Below are 12,190 nucleotides of genomic sequence, written 5' to 3' on the forward strand. Positions count from 1 at the left end.
TATGTGTGAGGTCTAAATGTGCTGAATTAAAAAAAAATTCTGTTTTGGGCCCATAATAAAGTTCTAATGAAGATAATTTGCTTACTCTACATTGTTTACACAGAGCATGTGTCATGTATCTGGTCTGTCTTCTCATCATGAACTCTTGCACACACATTCTGGACTGCAATCCCCATAAGCCACTGCACCAATCACTGCACACAGCTGCTCCTTGTTTCCCACTGAACTGATTGCTGCACACACCTGTTTCACATTTACCCACATGCATTTAAGCCACAGACACACACACTTCCTTGCGAAGTCTTATTGTTCCTATGGTCGTAATTCTAAGCGTTTATCTCTGTGTTGGATTCTCTGTGTATGACTCTGGACTGTGTACCCCGTTGACGATTCCTGCTTCCTGCCATTGCGACCATTCCCTGTCTATCGAACTGTTTCCCGGATTACCTACGTTGTTCCTGTTTTCTGAAGACTTTGCCACTACAAGGATCCAGCAGCTTTATTCTCCAGCATCACAATATGGACCCGCATGAGTCTGTAAGCAAGATGGCCTCCCTTCTAGAGTCTCTTGACAAGATGACCTCCCTTCTAGACTCTGTTCGCAAAATGGCTGCCCTTCCAGAGTCTGCTCTCAAGATGGGCCCCCTTCCACAGCCATGGCACAAGATGGCTACCGTCAAATCACAGTCTCCACCGCCAGAGCGCCCTCCAGTGACTGCGCCGCCAGAGCGCCCTCCAGTGACCGCTCGCTCAGAGCCTGCTCTTCCAGAGTCTCCGCTGGAGACGCCCAGCCCTCCTGAATCTCCGCTGGGGTCGTCCAGTTCTCCAGAGCCCGCTCCTCAAGAGCGTTGTCCAGAGCCCGCTTCACAAGAGCGTCGTCCAGAGCCCGCTTCACAAGAGCGTCGTCCAGAGCCCGCTTCACAAGAGCGTCGTCCAGAGCCCGCTTCACAAGAGCGTCGTCCAGAGCCCGCTTCACAAGAGCGTCGTCCAGAGCCCGCTCCTCAAGACAGCCTTCCAGAGACTCCGCTGGTTCAGCCCAGCCTTCCAGAGACTCCGCTGGTTCAGCCCAGCCTTCCAGAGACTCCGCTGGTTCAGCCCAGCCTTCCAGAGACTCCGCTGGTTCAGCCCAGCCTTCCAGAGACTCCGCTGGTTCAGCCCAGCCTTCCAGAGCCTCCGCTGGTTCAGCCCAGCCTTCCAGAGCCTCCGCTGGTTCAGCCCAGCCTTCCAGAGCCTCCGCTGGTTCCGCCCAGCCTTCCAGAGACTCCGCTGGTTCCGCCCAGCCTTCCAGAGACTCCGCTGGTTCCGCCCAGCCTTCCAGAGACTCCGCTGGTTCCGCCCAGCCTTCCAGAGACTCCGCTGGTTCCGCCCAGTCTTCCAGAGACTCCGCTGGTTCAGCCCTGCCTTCCAGAGACTCCGCTGGTTCAGCCCTGCCTTCCAGAGCCTCCGCTGGTTCCGCCCAGCCTTCCAGAGACTCCGCTGGTTCCGCCCAGCCTTCCAGAGACTCCGCTGGTTCCGCCCAGCCTTCCAGAGACTCCGCTGGTTCCATCCAGTCGTCCTGAGATTCCTGTCTGCCCGGTTCTGGTCACGGAGCTCATGCATGGACTGTTCCCACCCACCCTCCCTGCTGCTCCAGTCCCGCCACCTCTGTCTCCTGACAGTCCCTCTGCTCACCCACATCCCACCTTCGGTGCTGAGGACTTGCCGTGGGACTGCCAGTCTCCATCGGTGTCCAGACTGAAGGACCCCTCACCATCACCTCCAGTCTCAGAGTCCTGGACTCCACCTCGGCCCTCCGACCCTGCGGCTCCACCCCGGCTCTGTGCTCCCTCGTCTCCGTTGTCGGCCGTCGGCCCACCAGCTCCTCCGGGCTCCATCGTCTCTCCGGCTCCGCCCCGGTCAGTCGTCGCCCCACCTTTCGCCTCTGGACTCTACTCCTCCGGCTGCGCCTCGTCACTCCGTCCTGCCGGCTCTGTGGACCTCCTCCCTCCCGTGGGCACAGCCTCGATCCTCTGTCACTCCGGCTCCGCTGCGTACCTCCGGACCTCCATCTCCGCCGGGGTCGCCAGAGCCTTGGGTTCCGCCTTGGCCCTCCGGATCCTCTGTGTCGCCCAGGACCATCGACTCTCCGGTTCCGCCTCGGGCTCCACCGGCTCCACCTCCGTCGGTCGGCCCCATGCTGGAGCCAACCCTTCCTCCGCCATGGCTTCTCCCTCCGTTGGCTCCGCCTCAGTTCGGGGTTCCAGTACCCCTACATGGACCTGGCCCTCCATCCCTCCCCCTGTTCCGCCTCCGCTCCACCACCCTCCAGGTTGTATTATGTGGTTAGAGCGTCTGGAAGCCGCTCCTTGGGGAGGGGCTCTGTCATGTATCTGGTCTGTCTTCTCATCATGAACTCTTGCACACACATTCTGGACTGCAATCCCCATAAGCCACTGCACCAATCACTGCACACAGCTGCTCCTTGTTTCCCACTGAACTGATTGCTGCACACACCTGTTTCACATTTACCCACATGCATTTAAGCCACAGACACACACACTTCCTTGCGAAGTCTTATTGTTCCTATGGTCGTAATTCTAAGCGTTTATCTCTGTGTTGGATTCTCTGTGTATGACTCTGGACTGTGTACCCCGTTGACGATTCCTGCTTCCTGCCATTGCGACCATTCCCTGTCTATCGAACTGTTTCCCGGATTACCTACGTTGTTCCTGTTTTCTGGTGATTATTCTGGCCTGTTGACGATTCTAAATAAATGCTGCAAATGGATCCGCACGTCTCTGACCCTCCTTGTGACAGCATGTTTCTTTTCTTTTCTTTTTTTGCTTTTTTAGTTTCTATGTAAACATGCACTAGACCTGGGATGTCACCATTTCAAACAAAACGTGTACTTTGAAACCTGTTTTCAAAAGTTTTAGGCCCTTACAGGGTACCTGTCACTCAGACGTACACATTTTTTTTTTCAATTTTCAATAACTGTGTTTGCAAGGATTTCTGATAGTATTTAGCTTTTTTGCTACTAATGTATGAATAGAATCCAGTAAAAGGATCAAAAGTCATTATCTGAGTGAAAAGCAAATATGGTGTTTTTAATAGAAGAAAAAATCCAACCTGATATCACTGGAAAGCCTAACTTTTTGACAGTGTGGTGATTTTGTATGAATTTTCATATGAAACAAAAAAGGAAGAAAACAAAAACACCCCCTAACCCCTTTTCTAAACATAACCATCACTTGGGTGTAAGCAAATTGTACAAAAATGTACAAATGAGCTACCAATCCACCAAAAGGTAAAAAGGTTACAAATTGCCATGAGATTGCAATCTGACAATTTTATGCTAATCTAGAGTTTAATGTGTGAAAGTGGTTATTATCTTCCATTTTCCAAAGAGGACAATTTGATAACGTTTTATACTACACTATATGGACAAAAGTATTGAAACACCTGACTATTTCAACAGAAGCTTTAATGACATCGCATTTTAAATACACAGATATTAATATGGAGTTGGTTCCCCCTTTGCAGCTATTTCAGCTTCCACTCTTCAGCTTTCCACAAAATTTTGGAGTGTTTTTGTAGGAAATTTTGCCCATTTATCCAACAGAGAATCGTCCACTGTTGTTGGACGAGAAGGCCTGGCTCACAATCTCTGTTTTAGTTCATTCCAAAGGTGTTTGATTCAGTTGAAGTCAGGGCTCTATGTAAGCCAATCAAGTTGTTCCAAACCACACTCATTCAACCATATCTTTATGGACCTTGCTTTGTGTACTGGGGCACAGTCATGCTGGAATAGAAAAGGGCCTTCCCAAAACTGTTCTTACAAAGTTAAAAGCATAGCATTCTCCAAAATGTCTTGGAACCATGTGCCTAGGCATTAAAATTCCCTATCACTGGAAATAAGATACCTAGTCCAGCCTCTGAAAGACTTGTCCACCAAACTTTTTTCCTGGCGGCAAGCTTCACACCACTCTATCCAGTTCTTGGCATTGTACTTGTGAAGCACATGCAACTGCTATGCCATGAAAACCCATTCTATGAAGCAGTTTTTGAGTAATGCCAGTGGAGGTTTGGAACTATGGCTATGGAATCAGCAGAGCGTTGGCAAGTTTACGCACCATGCGACTCAGCACTTGGTAACCCTACTATGTGACCTTGTGTGATCTTACACTTCATGGCTGAGTTGCTGCTGCCATTAAAAACTTCTAGTGTCCACTTACAAGTTGACCATGAAAGTTCACGAACTGACTGACTGCAAAGGTCGCTTCCTATCACAGTACTATGCTTGAAATCACTAAGCTCTTAAGAAAGACCCATTTTTTCACAGAATTAAACAAATGTTTGTATAGTACATGCAGACCACAAGGCTTGTTGATTGATTTTGCACATCTGTGGCAACGGATCTGACTGAAACCCCAGGTGTGTCCCAAAAAGGTTGACCACATTGAGTACATACAAGCATGTTAGAAAACACTTTCTCAAGTCCTTTGATTCCCATTTAGGAGAAGCTGTACAAAGATTAGACTTGCCAACAACCTTTCACTCTATATTTTACTCTATATTTGTTTGTCCTGGCTTTAGGAAAGTTCTGGCTACCTGCCATCTTTTAAAGACAAATGTTATGATACATATACAGTAGCCCACTTCAATACATTAAATGTGAAAGTGTTAATCCATACAGTAAGAACACATAGTGTACATGTTTGTATATGTGGTATAAAAGGACTTTCTACTGTTGTAATGGTTTTTATACTGTACAAGCTGTATTTTTTTCTATCCTTTACCCTACTCAAAATGTGTCTGTACTTTTAGATTTTAGATTAAAAATACAGTTTAGTATGTTTTTAAGTCATTTGGTTTACGAGAACATAGGAAGTGTCCTCATAAACCATGTTCATGTTGTAATACCTATGTCATTACACACATTTGTGTCCTTATACATCATATAAACCTGTACACACACCTACACACATTCACACACAAGAAAGGGGCCTTAGTTTTTCATTTAAGCACTCTAAATCCTATCATTAAAGTTTTATCATTGTGACATATGTGACCCTGGACCACAAAACCAGTCTTAAGTCGCTGGGCTATATTTGTAGCAATAGCCAAAAATACATTGTATGGGTCAAAATTATTGATTTTTCTTTTATGTCAAAAATCATTAGGAAATTAAGGAAAGCTCATGTTACATTAAGATTTTTTGTAAAATTCCTACTGTAAACCTATCAAAATGTAATTTTTGATTAGTAATATGCATTGCTAAGAACTTCATTTGGACAACTTTAAAGGCGATTTTCTCAGTATTTTGATTTTTTGCACCCTCAGATTCCAGATTTTCAAATAGATGTATCTCGGCCAAATATTTTCCTATCCTAACAAACTATACATCAATAGAAAGCTTATTTATATATCTGATGTAGCTGATGTATATATCTCAGTTTTGTAAAATTTAACCTTATGACTGGTTTTGTGGTCCAGGGTCACATATAAGTTTTATTTTTGCCGGGGCAGGAGCAGGAATGTGTGGATTGTTCATGTGTCTTCTAATCCGGACATCACATGTGTGCAGCAGTGCATGTCGGTTTGCATGAGAAGAGCCTACATGAGCAATCCTGCACATCCTATTTTAGTTGAAAAAAAAAATAAAAATCAGATCATATTAGCCATAGAAGCGAGGTGAGATTAGGGTTGCTGAACTGGACAAGTGCACGATAAAATTGAAATTGAAAATATATATATATAATTTTGGCCTGCACAGTAGAAGGTTTGAGTTGTGATTTGCTGACAGGTCAGCAATTTCATGCTTTCACAGCCATTAGGGATCCTCATTAGTGTGAATTGTGAATGTGGTTAATTGACATAAGGCCTTAACAGGCATGATGCACCATTAATTAATTTACCCCTGCAATATAATATAGTGTATGAAGCTACACAATAATTACACAGGACATAACTATGCATGGAAAATATTATACTTGCTTTTTTCTTTAAGCTTACTCATTTTTATATTTTATGCTACAATCTACCCAGACAAAAAGTCAGTGTCGAAGCCTTCTGCATTACATAACAACACTCACAATCCCATGTTGTATCTAACCACACTCACACGCTCGCTTCACAGAATTAAACAGATACAGAAATAATCTATGTGACGTCATAATGTGTGTAATCAAGTGTTTTGCTAACTCTGCACTCCAAGGAATCTCTATTCTCTATTCTAAATGAGGACAAAAAGCCTTTAGAAATAACAGACTTTTTAGTATTAATTCATTTTAAGATTATTAAAGAATGTTAAGAACCTTGCACTTGGTAAACATGATTTTGTACATGCTGTGAAATTTCAACTGAACATATGGTTTGTTAGAAGTGTTTTATTCCCCCCCTTTGAGAAACAGATGTTGCTTGATTGACATTTCTCTAATTCCTTGCAGTTAGCACATGATTGGAAGTGTGTGCATGGTCCATATGCATCCTGGTGATCATGCAAAATACAATTGTTATCTGTAACTCATTAAACTGTGGCCATGTCAGGGTGTTAGAAAAGCCATGGCGTCCAGGGAAAGATTTACATGAATAGAGAATAAAGGAATTAGCATCCATGAGAGGCAGCTGAATTAAACATGTCATTTAATGCAGCTCTCTGGGTATTGCATCATTAATTTGCCCTCATTTTGGTGCAACATCTCAAGCGTTAGAACAACCTCACAGTTTCAGCAAGCATTACCAATATGAGTCAGTGCCTTGCCTGGACATATGTTTTTCGGGAATTCTGTGACCATTGTAAACCTCAATGGAGCTCGGGCAGCTGAATGAAGCGTAAAGACCTTCTCAACTGGAAGGAAATGTTCTATGTGCCGTTAGGCCCCATAATGCACACGGAAAAGCACAAATTCACAAAAGTTCTCAAGAAAGGGAAAAATATTGTTTGTGAATGTGCACGTTTTGGATTTTTCTCGTAGTTTAAACATCAGTTTATTGCAGTAGATTTAATAAGGTCACATTTCAAAGCAAAGCTTTAAAGCTTGTAGCGTGTAGCTCAGTGCGCTTACCTTCCTACCCACATTCCTCTTGACCAAACAAATGTAAGTTAACAGCTTTTGGCATGAACGTGTCACAGTTAAACAGCAAAAGAAGGCATTAATGCTTTAAGATTGAGTCAGAACGCAGCTCTTTCAATCCTGATTACTAAGGCTTTGTTAATGTCTAAATGTGCCATAGCAGAGTGCGTTTCTAATCATCTGCTCAGAACTATTACTGCAGTCATGGCCAAAGTCCCTTTCTGATGGATCCACCAGACAGATTGGAACATTTCATTGCTGGTGTGACCCATTTGGTAAATGCTGTGCAGCCCATTGCCTGGAAATAACTAAACCATTAGCTCTGAGAAGATACTTAATTTAGCATTCAGGCAGAGTGTTAATATGGCACCAACTATGAGTAATATGGTGCACTTTGGTCATTACAAAAGGGGCTTTCACAACGGAGGAACCTTTTCATAGCTCCTGGACTTATTGGTGGCAAGGACTCTTTTTGGTGTCTTCGCACCACAGGAACTAGGATTGATTCAGTTTGAGAAACTCTGTTTGGGGGAACTAAATTATTTTACCAAAATAGGAAGGATCATACAAAATGCATGTTATCTTTTATTTAGTATTGACCTGAATATGATATTTTACATAAAAGACGTTTACATATAGTCCACAAGAGAAAATATTAGTTGAATTTATAAAAATTAGCCTATTCAAAAGTTTACATACTCTTGATTCTTAATACTGCGTTGTTACCTGAATGATCCACATTTGTGTTTTTTTGCTTTTTTTTTTTTGTTTAGTGAAAGTAGTTAATGAGTCCCTTGTTTTTACTGAAGAGATAAACTGCCCGCTATTCTTCAGAAAAATCCTTCAGGTCCCACAAATTTGTTGGTTTTTCAGCATTTTTGTGTATTTGAACCCTTTCCAATGATGACTGTATGATTTCAAGATTTAACTTTTCACACTGAGGACAACTGAGGGACTCATATGCAATGATTACAGAAGGTTCAATAGCTCACTTCAGAAGGAAATACAATGCATTAAGAGCCAGGGGGTGAAAATGTTTTGAAGATCAGGGTAAATTTTACTTATTTTTTCTTCTGGGAAACATGTATCTTCTTTAGCTTCTGAAAGGCAGTACTAAATTTAAAAAAATATGATATATACTGTAGGCAAAATAAGAAAAATGTACACATCTTCATTCTGTTCAAAAGTTTACACCCCCAGGTCTTAATGCATCTTTTTTCCTTCTGGAGCATTAGTGAGCGTTTGAATCTTCTGTAATAGCTGCATATGAGTCTCTCAGTTGTCCTCAGTGTGGAAAAGATGATCTCAAAATCATACAGTCATTGTTGGAAAGGGTTCAAATACGCAAAAATGCTGATAAACCAACGAATTTGTGGGACCTGAAGGATTTTTATAAAGAAAAGTGGGCAGTTTAACTGTTCTGGACAAACAAGAGACTCATGAACAACTATCACTAAATAGAAAAATAATAATAATTAAAAAAAAACAGCTGTGGATTATTCAGATAACAACACAGTATTAAGAATCGAGCATATGTAAACTTTTGAACGGGGTCATTTTTATAAATTCAACTATTATTTTCTTATGTGGACTATATGTGACCCTGGACCACAAAACCAGTCTTAAGTCGCTGGGGTTTGTTTGTAGCAATAGCCAAAAATACATTGCATGGGTCAAAATTTTTGATTTTTCTTTTATGCCAAAAATCATTGAGAAATTAAGTAAAGTTCATGTTCCATGAAGATTTTTTGTAAAATTCCTACTGTAAACATATCAAAATGTAATTTTTGATTAGTAATATGCATTGTTAAGAGCCTAATTTGGACAACTTTAAAGGTGATTTTCTCAGTCTTTTTGATTTTTTTGCATCCTCAGATTTCTGATTTCAAATAGATGTATCTCAGTCAAATATTGTCCGATCCTAACAAACCATACATCAATAGAAAGCTTATTTATTGAGCTTTCATATGATGTATAAATCTCAGTTTTGTCAAATTTAACCTTATGACTGGTTTTGTGGTCCAGGGTCACATATGTAAATGTCTTTTATGTGAAATATCTTATTCAGGTCAGTACTAAATAACATGCATTTTGTATGAACCCTCCTATTTTGGTAAAATTATTAACATTTTGCAGATTCTGCAAGGTGTATGTAAACATTTGACTTCAACTGTAACACTGCAATTTGTCACAGGAGATTTTGTCAGTTTTTATGCTCTTTCAATCGCATAAATTCTGCATTTACATTCCATTTCAGTCATCACAAAACCCACGGCACACAACAAAATCAGCTCTGATCAAATTGGTTCTCGAGGAACCATGTGGGCTAGTTCCTAGAACTAAGTTCCTAGAACAAGCCCCTAAAGATAGTCTTGAAAGTTAATGAACTCACCATTTTATGAAAAGAGTGTATTGTGCACTAGTAAGAAGTCATTTAGCTAAGGCATTGAGCCTAAGTGACTTATGGCGTACTTCTTATGGAAGACAGTCTGCCTGGAGCAACGTGGGGTTATGCGTCTTGCTCAAAAGTACAAAAGTAACAGTTCATGAATTGCATCTTGCAGGTGTGAGCTTCCAGTCATTCTGGATAATTAAAGTAGATCAGCCAACCTAATAAAACATATTTTAAAACATAATTTCACAATTCTATTGTGATGTGGTCCTAAATCATTTTGTACTCATAGATACTATTATAATGAGAAGTCATTTGAGGATTTCTCTAGCAGTGGTATTCCTTTGAGACTAAACTGCCCACTAAAGTCTCTGTGGCTTCTAAATAAGGCCCTTTAATATGCTGTGTGCCGGGTCGAGATTTATAATGACTCGCCACACACCCGTAATTGAGCAATTCATCTTTTTCCCAGCCAATACAGTGCAATAATCTCTCCATATAGAACTGATTCTGTAAATGCCACGTGTCTCTTTGGCTGCCGAATAAATGCATTTGCATTAAAATGTGATGAGCACCTACAGAGCGGGTGTTGCAATATGCCACAGTGCTCACTGCCTGTAGTGGTTCACTGCTAGAGTAACAAAGTGAGCCTCTTCATTGTGAATATATCTTTATCCACACATTTACTTGATGTTTTCTAAGACAGACTAGTCAAGTGAATCACTGAGAGGATTGAGCCTTATAGTATTGATTAGGCAGAGTCTTTCAGTGAAGGAAGGACTACTGAAACTAATGCTAAAAAAATAAGCATTAACTGTAATAACATAAAACCGAAATTTGTCGCTGTGAACAGAGTTGTTTTTGACAAGTTTAAAATGGTGTTTACATGACCATTGAGGAATTTTAACAAAAATATTTTGAAAATGGGCATCCGATGTCCCCTTTAACCAAAAAACATATAGAACAACATGTTACATTTTCATTCAACTGCATTCATTTACTAATTTCATTTTTTTTAACTTATTTTATTTTATTAATGTACACATTAAAGTTTCATTTGTTTGACCCACTAGGAACCACATGAAAAAATACAAACATTTTCAGAGCATACTTTTGTACAAAGATGATGATTTTATGATGCAAATTTGCAAATAAGTATTTTTCAGTTTCTCGGGTGAGTAATCGAATACAACAGGCTACTAATGCAGATAGTGATTAGTCTACAAAAAACTCTAATTCTAACAGTTCTTTACATGACCAAAGTGTTCATTCAAGGAGGGCAGGGGAAATTATCCGAGGGCTAAACATGGCGGCCTTTGTAATTGACAGAGTACACGTTAGGCTATTATCAGTGCTCTTCCCATCCATCTGCCCTTCACCCACCCACACACAGTGCCTGCCTGCTCACTCTTCAGCTGCAATCAATCAATGGGCTGATCTGCCACTAAAAATGATGTGTTCAGAACCTATAACTAAAATTGTTCTAGTATATATAAATATATAGAGAGAACGAGAGAGAGGATATTAAGGCAAAAGCAATTTCGTTTTTGCTATAATATTCTTAATACATTTAAATTTGGGTTCCAAAAAAGATGTTACGTTTCCTTTCAAATGTTTTAGGCCAACTGAACAAAATGATTAGGCAATTTAAAAGAAAAGCTCTTTACAGATTTTACCTACCCTCAGGCCATCCATGTAGACGAGTTTGTTTCTTCACCCGACTCCATCTATTAACATCTTGTGAAGTGAAAAACAAATCCATCATTAAGACATTTTAAACCATTGCTTCCGGCCAAAATACGAGTCCATACAAGTTCCTCCAGTGAAAAAGTCCATTCCCTGTTGTCCTCTCACATGAGTATTTTCACTTGTAACAACTTGATCTGTGAATAATTTTCTCCTAATTCGGATGCAATGACTAGCTTTTTCACTAGCACAAGCAATATTATGAATGGAGGACTTTTTTTAGACAGAAGTAGGGCTGTCACTAACGATTATTTTGGTTAATCGAGTAATCTGTCGATTATTCTGACGATTAATTGAGTATTTGGATATTAAAATACTTTTTTGTTATAATAAAAATAGACCCAAGTGAACAACAGACTTAAACTTACTTAAATGCATATATGATAGCAATGCTATAATAATTAGTTGAAATAAAGCATTATAACTAAGGCCTGCAGAGTGTGCCAATGGCCTGACGATTGTTTTTAGACTTTGCTGCACAATCTAATCCTTGTTCAATATTGATTTAACAACATTTAAATTTTTTTTTTCAACATTTAATTATAATGTCCACCTGATCTTTAATATTTGGCCATTTCTCTACGAAAGAAATGCTACAGCCACTGTTATTTCTTGAATATGTGGACATCAAATGTACTCTATTCTAATGTGTTTGCGTAGATTTATAAATGATCAAATACTCAAATCAAAACAGCCCTAAACAGAAGCAATGGTTTTAGGTTAAAAATGTCTTGATGATGGATTTGTTTCTTACAAACATGCAGTTTTCCACTTCACACAATGCTAATTAATGGACAGTAATCATTGCTTGTGGACTATAGTGATGCTTTATCAGCTAATTCTAATGTCACCCATTCACTGCAGAGGATTCACTGGTGATCAAGTGATGTAATACTAAATTTCTCCAAATCTGTTCTGAGGAAGAAATCTTGGATGGCCTGAGGGTGAGTACACTTTCAGCAAACGTTCCTTTTTGGGTGAACTATTTCTTTAAAAA

Source organism: Garra rufa, chromosome 6, assembly GCF_049309525.1.
Source record: "Garra rufa chromosome 6, GarRuf1.0, whole genome shotgun sequence".
Classification (NCBI taxonomy): Eukaryota; Metazoa; Chordata; class Actinopteri; order Cypriniformes; family Cyprinidae; genus Garra; species Garra rufa.